The sequence below is a fragment of the Arctopsyche grandis genome, chromosome 2, assembly GCF_051622035.1.
Source record: "Arctopsyche grandis isolate Sample6627 chromosome 2, ASM5162203v2, whole genome shotgun sequence".
In the NCBI taxonomy this organism is placed as follows: domain Eukaryota; kingdom Metazoa; phylum Arthropoda; class Insecta; order Trichoptera; family Hydropsychidae; genus Arctopsyche; species Arctopsyche grandis.
The window spans coordinates 11,074,799-11,094,488 of NC_135356.1; the positions used below are offsets into that span (position 1 = coordinate 11,074,799).

At 31.1% G+C, this 19,690-nt stretch overlaps 1 protein-coding gene and 1 long non-coding RNA gene across 2 annotated transcripts in view; one reads left to right on the forward strand and one right to left on the reverse strand.

Moving 5' to 3' along the window:
- The window catches only part of trio (trio Rho guanine nucleotide exchange factor), a 246,535-nt gene that overhangs the window by 42,355 nt on the left and 184,490 nt on the right, over positions 1-19,690 (reverse strand). The window lies entirely within an intron of this gene.
- Positions 1,638-14,395, forward strand: LOC143922081 (uncharacterized). The gene is made up of 4 exons (XR_013261545.1): positions 1,638-1,818; positions 11,727-11,935; positions 12,021-12,071; positions 12,383-14,395. It is a non-coding gene; the product is annotated as an uncharacterized LOC143922081 (long non-coding RNA).

The window sequence follows — 19,690 nt, forward strand, 5'->3', positions numbered from 1 at the left end:
CTTGTAAAATTTTGAGATAATAGTGGGTTAATTAATAACAGCAACTTATTACTATCGTTAAATTTTATTGGTTTGCTTTTGCGCTGTACTTATAAAGATTCAACTAATAGCGGATGTCACAATCGTTATATATTAATGCGGACTGGTGCCAATAATTACAATAGTAAATCCAAACCATCAAAAGTATTCATCTTCAATGCACATGACACATTTCGAAATCTTCACATAAAACTTTTACAACTAACACACATCGGTAGTGTTTGCAAAATTAATAGTTCAAACAGACCGAGTGTGTGCTTTTGAAATATCAAAGGATATTTCCCACCACTGTGATCTATTTAACGCAATATTCATGTTCAATTTATTATAGAACGCTGGGGCATCATTCGAACGCCTGCGACTTTGACTCCGATTTCGACTCCTTAGGGCTGGAAAGATCAATCGTAAACATAATAACAATCGCATATGTTTGAGACCCGGTTTCATTCCGCAAATCCACCGCTTATCTATCAGCCAGGGACGTCCAGTGACGTACAAACTTTTTAAATTTCACGTCTACGCACCGTCGAGGAATGCAATACGTCGCTTTTCCACAAACACATGTCGTTTTGCATTTTATTTGTTTTTATGGACCGCCACAAAAACGAAAGGAATCAGTTCAGTGCAGTCGTTTATAGATAATACGCTTTATTTCGATAATGAAAATAAAATAACGCAAAAAAAAGTATTACATCAAGATAAGATAAGATGATATTGTCGGTGTGTTTTTTTTAGGCCACCTCAAAACATTTGTTCGAATGATTTGTTTCGTTGGTACATTGTTATATAATTGTACCAGTATTGAAATTGTGCAAGATTGCAACGGACAAAAAACCGGTCAAATTATGAATCGATATTTTCGAGCAACATGATTCGAAACCAGCAGGGTTGAAAATCTCTGAACGATTAGAATTGAATAAAAAGTGTAAATCCGTATCTATGTATGTGAATCATTCCGGAATTTTAGTACCCAATAGATAAAATCGACGAAAATTGCGCAATTGATAAGAATTCCTAGTGTATTATTCTACATATGTATCAATGATTAAATGATCCACCATGTTGTATAAAAATTTCCCATATTTTTCACATATTGTAACTAAATTTGTATACACGAAAGAGCGAGCCTTTGACACCTGTTGAATCAACAGAGAAAGGCAACTGGAATTTGAAAAATTTATTAAAAAAATGCACTATATGTGACACGCCATTGCTCTAAGAATTGACCGAAAATCGTCAAAATGAACAATTTCAAAAGTGTTTCAAACGGCGGCATTCGACTGTCAATTCAAAGGGATTGAATTTTTGAATAATTCCCGACACGAATTATTCTATTTCACATTAAACGAGAGTGGGATCATAACAGCGAAAACAACACAGTTGATATTCATTGAAAAATCTCGTAACAAGCATCGTTGGCAACACTCCCGAATTCAACGTGGATATTTTTATATACATACATATATGCATATATTTATATAGACGTGAAAAAAATAAAAATAAATAAATAAATAAACACACACACACGCAAACTGTAGGGGGGGGGGACACACGCGCGTTGCACTACAGAATACTTTTAATAAGACACGAATATTTTTATTTCGGTCGACGCGAGCTGAGCACGTGATGTGCGCTCAGAGATCCGTTAGCGCGTTGTACCGGTCGCGAGGTGCGACTGTGACTGAGACAAATAACGAACGCGTAAGCGTTTTGATAACCGGACAGGAAAAGCTTTGGGAAACACCAGTGGAGTACGCAAGGGTCTGGCCGATAGCACAGGTAAATAATATCCGGGAATCAGCCTGGAAAATTACCGGAAAATCGACAAGTCAGTAGTTCTAATTAGCGTTATTTTAAAAGCGTGTGTCAAAATTATATCGATTCCGGAATGTGACTGGTGTAATGTTTGAAAAAGCTTGTAAAAAAAGTTTTTCAAAAATTACGGGATTTTTGTCTTTGTTCTGTAAATGTAATGACGGGTCACCTTAAATCGACACTATGGCTAACTGTAGGACACAACGACAAATCCGCGCACGACAATGATGCTCCGACATCGCTGGGCAGGACAAAAGTAAATTCCTACATATTATATTTTATATCAAACTAGCTGTTCCCGGCATGTGTTGCATTTCCAGAATAAGGCATGCAATTCCCGTTCCCGGTTCAAGTGATGGTTGGAGCTCAACTAACGTCTCTTCAACGCCGTGTCGTCATAAACCAACTGGTAACGTGATTACCATCGAACACATTTCCTTGACTACAAAATGGTGCTTCAAACTTTAGCGTCGGTGAAATCATAATTACGAATATTATTATTAAGAGGTTTTTTTTTCACAGTAAGCTTCCCGGACATGCATACAACAAATCCTGAAAGTTCCATCGTAATCGGTTGAGTGTTTTAGGAGCCTATACGAGACGGACAGACAAACAAAGACATTCAATTATATATACACAAATATGCTCTAAATATTTGTTGATAATATACGCATGAGTTGTGAATCAATAAAAATACTCTTATGTGGTTTGTGATTTAAAGATTAATTTATTTTTTAATTTAATGTTAAATTTTTTTTTTTAAATAAGTTTTTAGAGTTTAAAAAGAGATATGTTATAAAAAATAATTAAGAAACCGTAAAAATGATAAAAAATTAAAATATACTAATTTAGACATCAGTCACGTAGGCGGAATAATTAAAAAAAAAGTTGTTTGCATTGAGGGCTTCATACCTTTTACAAAATTATAAAATAATAATTGTTTTGTGGAAGAAAAATGGTTGAAAATATTTTTTTTTTCAAAGGTATCAAAAAATGCCGAACTAAAACGGAATATAAAGTGAATGCAGACAAAAGAAAAAAAATCAACTTTCGTGAGACCGTTATAAAGCTTTATGACGGTTGTAGTTTTAGTCTAGTAAGTCAGATGTTTTATTCAATATTTTGAATTCTTAAAATAGTTGCATTTTTTCATAAGATAAAGATAAAGAATCTTCCATACCAGTACTACTCATTTAATTTTCACATAGACCTTTTTTCTCTTATCTCCCAAAAATAGTCGCTGTTTTATTAAGTTTTGTTATGCACTGCATTGTCGGCGCTACATTATTATGCGCGTGTTTGCCGGCGCGGCAATGTTGTGCGCGACTTTGTCGGGTCACTTATATAGATATTAATAACAAGAGATCGGCGAACAAGTTGTTTTTGCCCACAAAAAATGGTTCACTATTGTCACTTTTTTGCTCTCTTGCCTTGTAAGAAAATAGTAATTGGAAAGCAACTTGTCCTAAGCAACTTGTTAATAGCGAATCAAATTATATTTCTACTCGTAGTATTAATAAAAATGAATTCAGATATGATTTCACTTTTACGCAAAGAAAATATAAGTTAAATATTGACTCTAATTGCGTCCTTAGATCACAAATTGGATAATTTCGCCAAATCGAGTAATGCAATTTTATTCCGATTTTAAACACATTGCTGACATTTCAGAACAATGTTCCATGTTTATTACCAATACAATATACTAAAGTAGCAAGTTTTTAATTTCAAATTATGTATAAAAATCACTCGTACAAACGAGAAGGTAAAAGCTATACAATTAACTGAAGTGAATTCCGATAAATGATGTTTGATTTCTTGCAATATTTAAAACGCTGATATTAAAACCTGAATAGTTGTCATGTGGAGTTTGCGCTCTAAGGATGCTTTAACGATCTGCCATTTAAAAAAAAAATGGACCAAACGCTGAAAATACATTGTAAATATTTGGTATGTTTGTTACGAATAATTTATTTTTCAATATGTATTTGATGAAAGGATCCATTAAAAAAATTGTAGTCAGCCACTTGACAAACTGAGGTTTCCCCCGGTAATGAACGTGTATATTTTTTAAAAATATATTAAATTAAAACCATTTTTACGGTTTCTTAATTATTTTTTATAACATATCTCTTTTTAAACTCTAAAAACTTATTTAAAAAAAAAAATTTAACATTAAATTAAAAAAATAAATTAATCTTTAAATTACAAACCACATAAGAGTATTTTTATTGATTCACAACTCATGCGTATATTATCAGCAAATATTTAGAGCATATTTGTCATTCATAGATATGATAAAACAAAACTGATAATGAGTAATATTATTTAGTACAAATTTACATACACATTTCCGTACATAACAAAAAAAAAGACGGATGTAACCAACCCACGATATATATATATATATATATATATATATATATATATATATATATATATATATATATATATATTTGAGGAGTATAAGGATAAAAACAAAATTCGATAATTAAACATACATACATCACGTTCACATACATACATACATATTTCGGCTATGAGAGCATTTTCGATACAAATTAAGCGCAAATGTAGGGAAATTTACACAAGACAAAAGTTCTATTTCCGGTTGTCAGATTTTGTTCAAATTTTTTTATTACTTAAAATCACTAAAGTAGTATATATTCTTATACACATTAAATATCAAGAAGATAAAAATAATTAAGCGGTTTGGGAGATAATTGAATACAAAAATTTAAAGGAGGACACCTAAGGAGAGGTACCATTTCCGGTCAACTTTGAAATAAAAATTAAGTTGTATCGATAAGCATTTCAGTAGCTGATACTTGCATAGTTTCAGTTAGATAGGACTAATGGAGTTCAAAAAATCCTCAAAATACACACTAACATACACACACACATTTTTTATAGATCATGAAAACGTGATCAGTGATCGATTCCGAGTTCGAATCAGTCAAAATCTCGAGCTCAAATTTTCGCATGATCACAAAACTTCATCTATTGCTATTACAAACAAAAAGTAATAAATAAATTATCGGATTTGTGTCGCTCATAGTTTTCTGATGCATAATTTAGTTGGAATAATGAACAAGTGACATCGTAAATATGTACATATAGTACTATTTTTATGTATTCATTTTCGTATTTCGCAGAGTTTATCAAACTGCAAAGCTTTTTATTGCTTCTGCTACAATTTACGATATTAAAAAGATATCCTTGACCGGAATAAATCTTCTTTGAAATATTTATAAAATAAATAAATATAAGTTCTTTACACAATATCTATGCAGGGGAATGGAAAATTACATACACAGGCAAAGGAAAAGTCGCATAAAGGCATAAAAAATATCGCATAAATTTTCACATTAAAAATGTAAGTCATTTCACCATTTAATTGGTTGAACATATTTAATTCCATATAAGTTGCAGTTACGCAAAATTACTAATTTTAGCGAGTCAAATTAAGACATAATGTGCTCGAAAAACATGGATGAACGATTTAATTTGGTAAAATGAACTTTCGGGTTATCTATAAAATAATAAGGAAAATAAGGAAATGTATGTATTTACCTATGTATATAATTGAAATTCAAGAAAACGGATATTTATATAATATCCTACATTGAATTCCCAAAAATTACGCCTTCGAAATTTAAGGATAATTCCTATTCTATTAAATATTTCTAATAATATGTTCTACAGTACCAAGAAGCTAAAAACTATGTTGGTGATTAATATTTTCAAGAAAAAAAGCTTTGTTAGGAAAGGGGGGGGGGGGTAAACATTTATTACACACACAAGAAAAATATAAACCGCCGACCCTGGATCTAGATATATATATATATATATATATATATATATATATATATATATATATATATATATATATATATATATATATATGTACATAGGTGCTCGGATTAACCGATAAGTCAAGAGTGCTGCATAGAATAATCTCGGAAGGATCTCTAATAAACGTTTATTATCCAGCGTCCGCCCAGACGACATATAAAGCATAATATGTTGACCAGAATGTCGAATCCCTTGAATATGTATTTATATATTTATGTACAAATATTTTAAAGCTTACTCTATACAATTATATATTTGTCTTAATATTTTTTGTGCCAAATTAAAATCTTAATAAAATACTAATATTAAAATGTTTGCCGAAACTTTCGCTGGATATTGACGAGCGATCGTCGTGTATTTTAAAATCATTCAGATTTTGCGATAAACATACTTAGCGAGAAAATCGAATAAACTTTTCGGTTTCGGCCGCGAGTTAAATCAACGACGCTTCATCTGGTAATCAAATACTTAACCAGCAGAATATACTGCGGTTAACAGTCTTATATCGAATGCGCCATATTGAATTTCACCGTAAAAAAGAATTTATTCCACGTTAAAAATCATTTTAATGTAGAACGAACGAAAACTCGTTTCGTATTATGCTCGTGTGTACCCTATGTATTATGCTCATCCTCACGTTTGCCTAATTTGGCATGTCTGTCTAACTTATCATTTTAAGTTTTCGTCCTTTAGCCGGTCTTCATTGCTCATCCTCATTGCTGACTGTTATAATAGATGGACGCATTTTGCCTAATGGATCTAAACTACGCGAGGATTTTTACGTACACTACATATAATATACATATGTAGCTGTGGTTTTTTAACAAGAAGCTTTTGGACCACGAATGGACTACATTATGATAAAGATTTTACAAATCTTTGATTTCTTTTAAATTTGATGTTAATTGGCGACATCGATTATACTGAGCAACAAATAAAAGAGGTTTGTAAAAATCACGTGTATAACTTATGTACCAGAGGAGAGAGCAGTTTTGACTAAATTTGACCTGAATTCGAATATAGCCATGATTTTTGTTGATTTCCTCCCGTTTGAGATACATATATCTAGGCGTTTTTAGCATTAATATATTTGCAGTCTTTAACTCAAAATCTAATATTGCTATGTAAAAGTGAGTATTGGAATCAAATATTTTTCTGTTGATTGTAGTTTATTATTGATTTAAAATACTTAAGGCGATGGATGGATAAGGCGAATTTCAAGTTTAAAATATATACCTATATATGTATGTATATGTTACAGTGAAAGCATATTTCAAGTGAAAATATATTTTTACCAATTCAAGCATTGAAAATGTATCAAACAATGAATTTACAACGTTTAACTCTATAAATTTAACCCTAACAACCCAATCTTAAATGAATAGGCTCAACCCTTACTTAACCCAATCTATCCTAACCCTTAAATAATACCAACCATAACAATCTAATCTTAAATGAATAAAACTAACCTTGAAAATGTAACTGGTTGTGATTTCACTGAAACATAAGTGAAAATATACTTTCACTTGCAATATAATTTCACTGTGACATATATATGTATATATATATATATATATATATATATATATATTTTTTTTTTTTTTTTTTATTTTATTTTTTTTTTTTGAAACATTTTTGTACATTAATTGGGCCAGTTTTAAATAAATAATATCTCAATATATTTTTTAACATCAAAGCGTACTAATTCGAGCGATGAATGATTTCAAATCATGTTATGAGCGAAAATCGGCGTTCAATGGATGCTTTTCGCACAGAAAATAGTTTATTGCTGTCAATTTCTTACAAAAACCATGCTTTTTGCTCTCTTGTATATAATACGCGGCACCTTCTGGGTCCGGTGACTAGTTATGAGATGTTCTCTTGCATCAACAGCATTATTTTACTCATTTCAAAATCATTTACCACTCGAAATACTACGTTTAGATAAAAAATATATATATACTCAATATAAAAAATATATATTGAGATAGAAAACCAATCCTTTCAACTTTTAAAATTCGCTAGATAATTAATTTTAAAAATTGTAATGCAATGAAAAATCAAGGACTAAGACCAAGTTAACAACGAAGTTTACTCGTTTAATGCTTCACCAGTTTCCCATGCAATATGCTATGCCAACAGAACGTAGTGATCTAAGCTCTAATTTGTATGTTGAAAGGCGAACCTCCCGTAATGAACTCCCCCTAAAGCCCAGTTCGAAATAGGACCGTTTTGATATATGTATGTGTGAACTAAATAAAGCATGGCGCAGGAAATGCAACGTTAAACTTTAGACGTGCATACATAGTTCAGCATAAAGGATCCAACCAGTAAATGCACACAATTATGTATATGTTGGTCATTGTTATGCATGTATGTATATTGAAAAAAAAATCAGTCTTCATTAAGCCAAACATTTTCGATGCATGAACGGTGATTGATAATGATCGAATGACGCACCTTTGGATTTAGCATATGGATTTTGTATTAATTAAGCGCGAAAAGGTGATCATTCAAATGCGAGATTGAAAAGTCACTCATTTAAAAAGTTTTAACCACGCGAATCCTGGACTGGATTTTTAGCGTTGCAATTTAATAGAACCGCGTTGATGACAAAGTAATTCAATGAAGTAGCAATTTAAATAAACGTTGCAGGTGAGTAAATGAATCTTTCATTAAATGCAACTTTTGCATGATATTTACCACTGTAAAAAGTTGATGGAAAATGACGAAATTATTGCATCACATTAAAATCACTTGATTCAGTCTTATCGTTAGCGGTCAGATGCTTGTTGAAGAGCTGTTGCGGACAAAGTTTCATTAGAACAATTAGCATAAGCCGCACTTTGATTTCGTGCCAACGATTTGATGTTATAAACGCGGCGCGCATCTCAAATATGTATTTTTGTAATTTTGTTAATAAAAACAGAACAGATTCGACGTGTGTGTCTCGAACGCTGCGATTCAATTTCGATTTATCGAATATCAAAAACTTTAAATGCAATTTGGATTCGAACATTAATACAAAAACGATCCGACCCCACACGATTAATACAAATGTATTTTTCATACAAACTAAATTTCACATTTTATAAGTAACATAAAAACAAGTTACATACATACATAGAAACTTTATGCGTATGCAATTTTTTTATTATTTTATTATACATATATACCAGGAAAGCTTATCAAGTAAACCCCAATGCGCCTTCCTGGCCAATTACAAACAATGCAGCATTTTTATTACATAAGTCGCTGAATTACAAGACACTGAAAACTCTAAATTAATCAGACATTTATGAATTTTAACGTGTACATAAATGTTATTGTACATTAATCATACTCAAATAGTGGTGACTTAGTAGGTAGAAAGTTTTTATCCAATTTAATCGAGGAACCGTTTCAACAATGAAATCATAAAAATTGGCAAACTCTGATAGGAAACGATCGACCAGGAGCACAAATATTCAAGTCTGACCGGCAGCATTACAGATATACTCGGAATAAATTTTTTTCAATCGAGGTCAACTCACGGTATCGAACCCGGCGTTTCTCGGTGCTAGGCAAAAGCTCAAATACCGAGCCATGCTGATGGCTAAAAAATGTATATATGTATATATATATATATATATATATATATATATATATATATATATATATATATATATATATATATATATATATACATATATATATATATATATATATACATATTGAGATATTATTTATTAAAACTTCAATATATCCATCATTGTTAAAGGAAATACATTTAACAAATAATTCAGGATAAATAAATGGCAGATATTTTCGTACAAGTGAGTAGGCGTAATATATGTATAGTATACATACGAATAGGAACGTCGATAAGTGAACCGCATTGATGTCGTTTGCGGTTTATTAGCATTACATGCTCAATTAGAAACAATTATTATGGTCGGCGATTTAACGGCGTCGAAGCGCATAATAATAAATATATGTACATACATATTATATGTGTACATATAATATATATATATATATATATATATATATATATATATATATATATATATATATATATATATATATATATATATATATATATATATATATATATATATATATATATATATATATATATATATATATATATATATGTACGTATGGGCGATCGCACTGATTTCAACGAATTTCAAGAAGAGTGTTGTCGACTTTTTCCCGAAAATCCTTTATCGCAATCGACAAACAAAACGAGCGTACGACGAATTTTTCTATGAATCATAAGTTGGAATGAAAAGAAAAAACGACCGTCGAGATAAGGAAAATTAATTATCCCACCTATGAAATTTTCCGATATGCACACGTGGGTCATGACAAAAAGTCTTCTTTTCACCGTTTTGAAGAAAATGCGATTAGGACGATAACGGCGATTCCCATATTAGAATAAATGTAGGAAAAACTTATCAATATAATAAGATCGTACGAATTAATAATGACATGAGGATACACCCATCACAGCTGGGGTCTATCTAGGCATGCCATGCCGTACAATTGTGTCTGGGCCTTCATTGTTCGTTTTGCAAATGCCATGTACATATGTATACATATGTATCTATAATACATACTACATAGTTAACCCAATAACTCATAACCCAATAACCCAATAAAATCCAATTTGGCGGGAGACGTATAGTAATATTTTGCGTTTAATTTGAATCATGCAAATTATACCATTTTACCAGCGCTGTGGAGTCGAAGTCGCGCAGTCGTGTTTCAGCCGATTCATTATTATTTTCTTCAATATATCAATAGTATTACGTTATGTGAAATCTAGAGTCTCCAATTTAAAGTAAATCCAATTGAAATTTAATAATTTAATTGTACTGCAAGTTAATGTGTCGTGCCAAAACCAATTGTTTCCTCAGTCTCATACGTTTTTTATCGAATTGATTGTAAGAAATTCATACACAAACACTATGAATGAATTTACTTTTTATATACACCTATTTCATCACTAATAATTCAATAAATTGGGTTACATACCAATCTTAGCGATTTATTTATTTATAGTGGTATTTTCAAAATAGCTATAATTTCTATTACGAACAATACACGTTGGCAAGAAAAGTCGATCTCACTAAAATTGTTGGATTCGAAGGTCTAAGTCCGAGTCGGAGACGGTAAATTAAGCGATTTCACAGCGCTACATTTTACCAAAATTATCAATTTATTTCATTATACAAAAACACTAAAATGTCACGTTAAAATAACACAGATTATGCCATTTATAGAATTTATCAATATATTTTATGATTTTAAATTTATTATACATACATATAACAAAATGTTAAGTTGAAACTTTTTTTAATATCCTTTGAAAAAAAATTCTAGATGACGCATTTTGTATCATTTTATTTTCATATAAAATTCAATCAAAACTATTTTTTTAATGGTACAAAGAGACATTTGAGGGATAGATAGGCCATTACAAAAAATAATAATTTACTAAAATCAAATTTGTATCCATATCACTAATACCAAAATCTTTTGTGTAAAATATAAAAGCATTAAAAAAGTCAATAATACATGTATTCACATATATTATGTATATTTTGTTACCACTAATGTCTATCATTACCAAATATTATGTTCGCTTTTTAATATGTATATAAAATTGATCAATAAAGTTACTATTGTCCAAATATTTGAATCATTTATGTAAATTGTACAGTACATTTAAAATAAACTTTAGATTTGCCTCCAATTCTTGCCATTTGATTAGTTAATGAAAAGCGCTTTTCAAAACGCACCTATTAGACAGTGTTGCTTTTGATAGTACGTATACAGAATTGTATCCAAAATCTGGCTGAATGAATAATCCGAGTAAAACATTATACAAAAATAAAAGTCAATGTTTTCAGTCACGAATACGATTCGCGAGCACACACTACGCAAGAATAAAATGGTGCAATGATTCAATTACTTAATTCAGTACAATTTTCAAATTATACTGATAGCTATCTGTTTATACATTACAGAAATTATTTTCCCCACAAACTAAGTGGTACTACTTGAAGCTACAGGAGATATACACATGGAAGTGGGATGGGTAAAAGTAGGATGCAATGTTCTTGCACTGAATAAGTCAAGTGCAACGAGCTAGGAGGCGGTCTAGCATACAATGGACGTGGAACAGGGGCAATCGACCATTCTAGAATATAAAAAAGAACAGTAAAAAAATTACTACGTAAGTAATTAACTTCACAAGAATCTCCATATTGTCACAGTTTTGTTTTGTAAGTACATAAGTACCAATATTTGAGTTTTTTTAGAAGACACTTGATATTACACGACTGGCGAACGTCTCGAATATCGTACTAGATGTAAGTATATTTTTTTCAGTGATCAACAATTATAAAATTAAACCAACCGGTTGTTGGAGCAATGACGTGTTAACGCGTATTTTTTCACGTCTATTTCATCAGTCGATTTACATTAATCCAGTAAAGTTAATTATGAGTACATGCGAATAATACAATCGAGAAATTACCGAATAGATATACATATATATATATATATATATATATATACATATGTAAATGGAGGGACTAGAACTTTCAAATTCTGTGTACTCGACGACGTGGAAACATTTCAAGTCAAATTAAACTCATTAGTGAGCTATTAAAAATTCCAGAAGAATATCTCCGGTTTATTTGCCGAGATGAATAAGCTGTGATGATGTGTGAAACAGATTCCATATTGGATTCGACCTACTTTTCAGACAGAGCTCAAACATTCAAGGGGAAGAGAAGAGGAAGAAAATCACGTACCCACTCGTACGGAGACGAGACTCTTCACAAATACACACATATGTAAATGTTTTAATTTTACCAACTTTAAATACGCTTTCTATGAGTTCCTTTTTATTATGAAAAATTTTTTTCCATAGAACATTTTTTTAAATTAATATTCTCTTTTTAATACTCTGATTGAAATCCACAACGCGGTTGCATTGGTGCATCCGTGTGAAATCCAAATCCAAAAATTACAATTGGTGCATCCGTGTGAAATCCAAAATATAATACGTAATTTAAAAAATAAAAAGGCACCTGGGCGAGATTCAATAGATAACATCACAATCAAACAACTTCCATTTAAAGCTTTAGTCTCACTATCTAAAATATTCAACGCATGTTTACTCACCGGGTATTTCCCAGAATACTGGAACGTAAATACAGCCAACGTAATTCCCATACTTAAGCCCGATAAAAGCTCAAAAAACCCGGCCAATTATCGACCCATTAGCTTACTTTGCACGCTTTCAAAAATTCTGGAAAAAATAATCTACACACGTTTACTTAAAGTCGTAAATAAGAAATTAATAAATGAACAATTTGGATTTCGCACTGGACATTCCACGACCCAACAACTAACAAGACTAACTGAACACGTGACGAAGAACTTTAATATGAAGAGAAGTACCGGAATGGTATGTCTCGACATAGAAAAGGCCTTCGACACGGTTTGGCACGATGGACTCATTCATAAGCTCCTTATTAACAAAATACCAAACTACCTAATTCTCATCATCAAATCGTACTTAACTCGTAGAAAGCTAGTGGTTAGCGTAAATAATGAATTATCGTCTCCAAAAATAATCGCAGCTGGCGTTCCGCAGGGGAGCTTGCTTGGCCCACTCTTGTTCTCCATATATATAAATGACATACCTATTCCAAAAAACTGTCACATAGCCCTATATGCAGATGATACAGCTTGCTTCACAAGTAGCAAAAAACCAGACACTATTCTTAAAAATCTTGAATTTGCAATTAAAACAATGACTTATAAAACACTTCACTAAGTGGAAAATTCAAATTAATCAAACCAAAACAGACGCCATATTCTTTAGTGTTAGAAAACATAAGCCAAGTTCAGATCTGAAAATCCCCTCTGGAGAAAGTCTGAAATGGCAGTCAGTAATAAAATATTTAGGAGTAACGTTTGATAAAAGAATGAGATGGGCACCTCACATTGAGGCAGCGAAATGCAAGGCGATGCGGGGTATATCCTCAATATATCCAATATTTAATCGCCATAGTTCTTTATCAACGCTAAATAAAATAAAATTATATCGCGCGCTCATATTACAATTATTAACCTATGCTTCACCTGTATGGAATAACGCCTCGAATACTAACCTTTCCAAGCTCCAAGTAATACAAAATAAATCCCTTAAAATAATTTATAATACACCCATATATACTAACCTGAAAAAACTGCATGCTATATATAATATTCCGTTTGTTACAGACATTACTAACAAACTAACCAGTAGATTCTATGAAAGAATCACTAATAACCATACTAACACACTTGTGAAGAGTCTCGGTGATTACAACAAAATGTCTATACCCTTCAGGTATAAACACAGATTACCTAAACACAATCTGCTTTAGGTCATCGACTTTAGATAGTCTTTAATTAATATTATGTATTAGATGTATTATGAACATTTATAAGGATTGTAAATAGGTTTTTGAGCTCTTTTTCCTATTATGCTTTAGATTAACATTAGAATAATATAATACTGTAATTACTAACCAAATTAAATTAAAATTGTAAAATAGAAAATGATCAGTAGCTATTAAAATAGATATAAGATGTATTGTGAACATAATTTCGTAATAATAAAAAGCATTTAAAAATCAAAAAAAAAAACAACGCGGTTAATGCTTTCTTAAATAGACCTTGACTCAGTGAAACATTTTTATTATTTACCCAAGCCTAGAGAAGGTTCATTGGGAAAATGTTTCCTCCGTTGGTATATCGATGTCGTGAGAAGAAATCGTCTAAACAACTTATAGAAAAACAGCAAGAGACGGCTAGCTTGTATTATATAGGTATATGTTTTTATAATAGAGCAATAGATTTGAAAAAAAAAAACGGATGAAATTTCGCCATAAATGATTGTGCCAAAATCTACGTAGTTCATTTGCCATTATGTCATCTTAAAATTGATGTTATAAGTCAAAGTAGCGTAAATAACACGAATCTATGAAACTGTCCGAGAACTTGAAATTGTTCTGAGGGAAACTGATACGAAAAAAGTAAATAAATACTATTACATAAAATGATAAGAAAACCTGTGTTTTGAAATTTCATACAAAGTTGGAAAATTTATCATAACTATTCTGTGCCTATATGATATTTCATTAGAAACCAAATATGCTTATACGAATTATATTTCCTAGTAATATTATACACCTACGCATATGAAACTTTTCGAATTTTATAACTTTTAATAGCATTCGAAACTAAATAGTAAATTGCTTAAATGTATGTAATACGAATCAGCAAGGGGGAGAACATGTTGAACATTCGTCGAAGGCAAAATTTAGCATAATAGTAAAATTTTCATCTCCACGAAAATATGCATAAAATAGAGAGGCGAAAATATTATTAACGCGTCAAAGGTTTAATACAAGTTTGTTAGTTTGAAACGCGACCGATAGATGGCACATGGAAATGAAATTGCACGGTGGAGTACATGATTGGAAAATCACACAAATCAAAATGCAATATACTATGTAAGCATTTTCATACATGTGTTTGCAAACGTTTCGTGAAATTGTAGAGTACAAAATGGAGCAATTTGTAAAAAAACTTTATAAAAAAACCTTGGAAATTTAGCACATAATCTGAATAAATATCTTAAAATTGTCAATACAGAAACTCAGAAGACAATGGATACCAACACCGGTACTACCGAAACGAATTTTGCCAATATTTAGTCAAAATTCATACTTCGTAGTAAAAAAAATAGACTACCGGTAATGGGGAAATAAGACAATTTCAATTTAATGTTAGTTGAATTGTTTTTAATTTCGAAGAAAACGTTGCATCAACTAGTTTGTGTGGATTAGTCGATGAATAAGTCGAAACTCGGCATCATAAATTGCCAGAGTGTATCATAAATTGAAAATCAAAGATAAACTATGCCGAAAATATTGTACTTATATCTGGGACTATTTCCGAATACATATGTATGTACAAACATTCATACATATATTGATTTATAACTGACGGTTAACACTGAGAAGCTTCGCCGCCTTCCAACTCTTTCGGTAGACTATTTTTTTCGCTTGAAAATTATTTGAATATATGTGTAATATGCCTTCCACGCAAAAACTCTTCAAAGAAAATAGCACGCAAAATTTTATTTACTTTTTTATGACACTCGCTGATCGATAATTCACGCGGTTTAGAAGGACATTTTGTAATTAATAAAGCAATCAATTAAAAATTGATTGAAGTGATTCATTAAAATAATTCATGATTAACCGACAGTGAATAATTTAATATTTTATTGCTAGATAATATATTATATTTTTAATTAAATAAATAAATACCGGTAAATATCGGCACTATTGGTAGTGGGAATTTTTGGATAGTATAAATGTCGGTATTTTTGGAATCCTAGTAAAGACGTTACTGACATTCCGTTTTCTAGAACAAATTAAAATCCGGGATTTTAAAAAGAGCAACTAAGCAAAAAAAAATCGGCACATTAGTATGGAATTTGTTCAAAAAAATTTCGAACGTTCATGACTTTGTTACAAAACTTCATTTAAATCAAATTAAGTACTAGAGCAACGTTTCATGGGCCGTGCTACGTACATAGGTACCTTGTACAATACGATCAAAGAATCTTTTTTATTTTTTTTGCACATTATAATACTTGAGAGGATGGTATTAAGACCTAAAAAGTATGTTGACTTACCGTTTTTAATTTCCCGATGTATTCGTATTTATTTAGAATACCAATTCAGTTCTAGCGCAATTTTTATATTATACGGAGCTTTTTATTTATTTATATATTCTCACTGTCATTTATTTTCCCCGTGGAAGACAATGAAAAAATACTGGACAATATCATAATGCAGATTGAGTAGCTTCCAAACAACACCCACCCACCCCACATAATCATTGAACCTTCCTTTTTTACCTAAACAAGACAAAGTTCATAACAGTTTGATCAACATACATATTAGCCATTTTAGATATGAACCTGGAAAAGAACAACTACTAAAGAAACCACAAATTTTAATTGACAATAAAATTGGTATTTTACAAACAAAGACTTGAAATTTTTAAAGAACATATACATATGTATGTATTTTAAGACAAAAAAGTACTAGAGTAAATAAATTCCCAAATACCTACGTACATATAGTCTCATTACATTTAAGTAATATTAAAACTGCACAAAAGTATTTTTCTAGGGCTGTGGTGTAGTTAAAAAATTCGACTCCTGTTTGTACCCATTGGGTAATTATCGAATATATTTAGAGTAATATGTATTATGTACAGGGTGCCACATGTTTTGTATTTTTTACATACCTCTTATACAATTCACATGGTTTTCGTGTAAGTGGTAATTTTTTATATCTCTTATCTTTATTTATTCATGCATTGAAACAAATAAAATAAAGGATTTCAATTCGATCTAAGCATGTGATAGAAACACAAATCTGCATACAGTGGGTGTGTCATTCTCGAATTTTGAACAATTTCGACTCGAGCTAAAAAGCCAAAACACAGCGCTGGCTGTGTCACATGCGCAATTATCGATTTGAGCGTTCACTTTTTTCTGTGCCGTTTCATCTGACCAAACAAATTGATAACCAATGATGGAATACGACCAAATTTTTGATCAACCTCTACTCCCAAATCTATAGAAAATTAAATCATTGCACTGTTCATCTTAACGGCAAAGATGAAAATTGTTTTCTAGATTCTTGAATATTCTAGAAAATTGAAAAGAGAACGCTCGATACAAAAAGGAAGAGGCGGGGTGGGGAGAGTATCAAGAAGGTTTGTCACGCCTCTCCTCCCTAAAATGGACGAAAGGGGTTTTCAGGATAGCGTGGGTGTTCTCACAGCTATTACACAATCTAGGTCCGGGAAACTTGGCTCGATGTCCCCCCCCCCCCCCCCCCCGAAAATATTAGCCGGTGGGTATTTTTATATCGGACGCATCGTCACCACATCCACGTCCAATGGCAGATGGAAAACCCTTATGATAAGACAGCATCCAGAGAGGGAAACTTCCCTAGAGACGTAGGAACACGCAATTCGTCGGATGACATATTAGCGACTTCGATTATACTGTCTTCATCCCAAGAAGATGAAGAAGATGTAGATGCATACTTATAAAATAGATAAAAGGTATGTTACGTTAAAAATAGAGGTAATATATTACGATCTTCTTCCTAGAAAAAATGCGTCATTAATGCATTTTTATGAGGTGAAAACATTGTAAATGAGGTTAATACAGTAGTATAGCTCGGTGGTTGCGTTAATGCTAACCAGCAAAAGGTTCTCGGGTTCAAGCGCTGGGTTGACCTCGATTAAAGAGAATTTATTCGGAGTATTTCTGCAGAATTTATTCGGAGTATTAGGACTTGGATATAAAGTATTTAAGACTCCAATTTATCTGATTTTAATGTTGAAACGGTTCCTCATCAACTTGGCAAAACTATTTTACCTATGTATTCTTTGTCACCACTATTTGAATATGATTTCAGATTTATAATATATAAATTAATATATGAATGTTCAAGTTTAATACCATAGGTGTCACTCGAAGGTAATTATGGTAAAATAATAATAAAATAAATGTATATAAAGTACATAGGTCTGTTACAGAGAGAGCCGCGAACAATTGCGCTTGTGTTGTATCAGTGAATAGGTGTATAGCAGCGTTTCCCAACCTGTGGTACGCGGTCGATGGTTGGTGGTACGCGAAAAAAAATCAGTAATGGCGGACATGTAGGAATGAATGATTTACAATCATAAAAATATAAATATTTTTTATATTTTTATTTATTAATTATACTTGGGGGAGGCGGCAAAGCCTATATCTAATATATAATTTCGAAAGAGACTTTGTAAGTTTGTATATTTGTTTGAGAACTTCAAAAACAAAATAAAATTTCCATGTCGACAATTCAATTGGTTGAATATTATATTTTTTTCGTTTCAAATAAATTTAATAAAAAAACAAATGAATATTTACTATTAGATTCGCCATGTTTAAGCTGTTTATATTACAAATTCTGAGCGAAGCCGGGTAAAACAACTAGTAATTAATAAACATTATCTTAATTAGTCATCGTTGACGTCAATATGTACAGTCGATGATCGAAAATTTGGCAATCGATACGTTTTCCTCAGATCTGGCATGGATTTTGGAGTGCATTTTTAAATTTACCGCGTTCACGCTCCAATAAATAAATAACTTGAATTTGACACTTGAGAACAGTTCGATAATAATCTTTAATGTTGCAGATAAAATTGACAGTACATATGATTAGAAAATTAGATTTTTGGAATTTATTATTTGAAAATTTATTATTCGAATTAAGTATTTGAAAATTAATTGAATATTTAATAGGGCTGAAATCTTCTTTTACGCAGTGCTTCCCCAAACCTTAAGAAGCAAACAATTTGATTTCAAACCCCTTTGATAATGAACATTTTTGGACAGCTACCAAGGAAAAGGAGAACTTGATTGAACTTTCAAATTATAGCATTTAAAAACTGAATTCGAAATAAATAAGGTTATTAATTTTTGGCTAGGTATTAGTGAAGAATATGAACAGCTTTATGACTTTGCGCCTAAATTTCTGTCGCCGTTTATTAGCACTGAAATGGTTAAGAGACATTTCTCTTCAATGAGACAAATATAGAAATTGATTGAATCCAGCTCCAGACTTAAGGGTAAATCTCGCATCATTTGAACCAAATTTAAAAAAACTAAGTACAAGGATCTCATTAAATTTATTTTGTAAGGATATTTAATGAAAAGAAAACATACTATATGTACTTTGTAATTTTGAGTTTTTATTAAAACAATCAATAATATATTTAGTATCAATAATAAATCTACATATTGCGTGTATTTTATCTTCACATTATTTACCATACAAATACTATATAT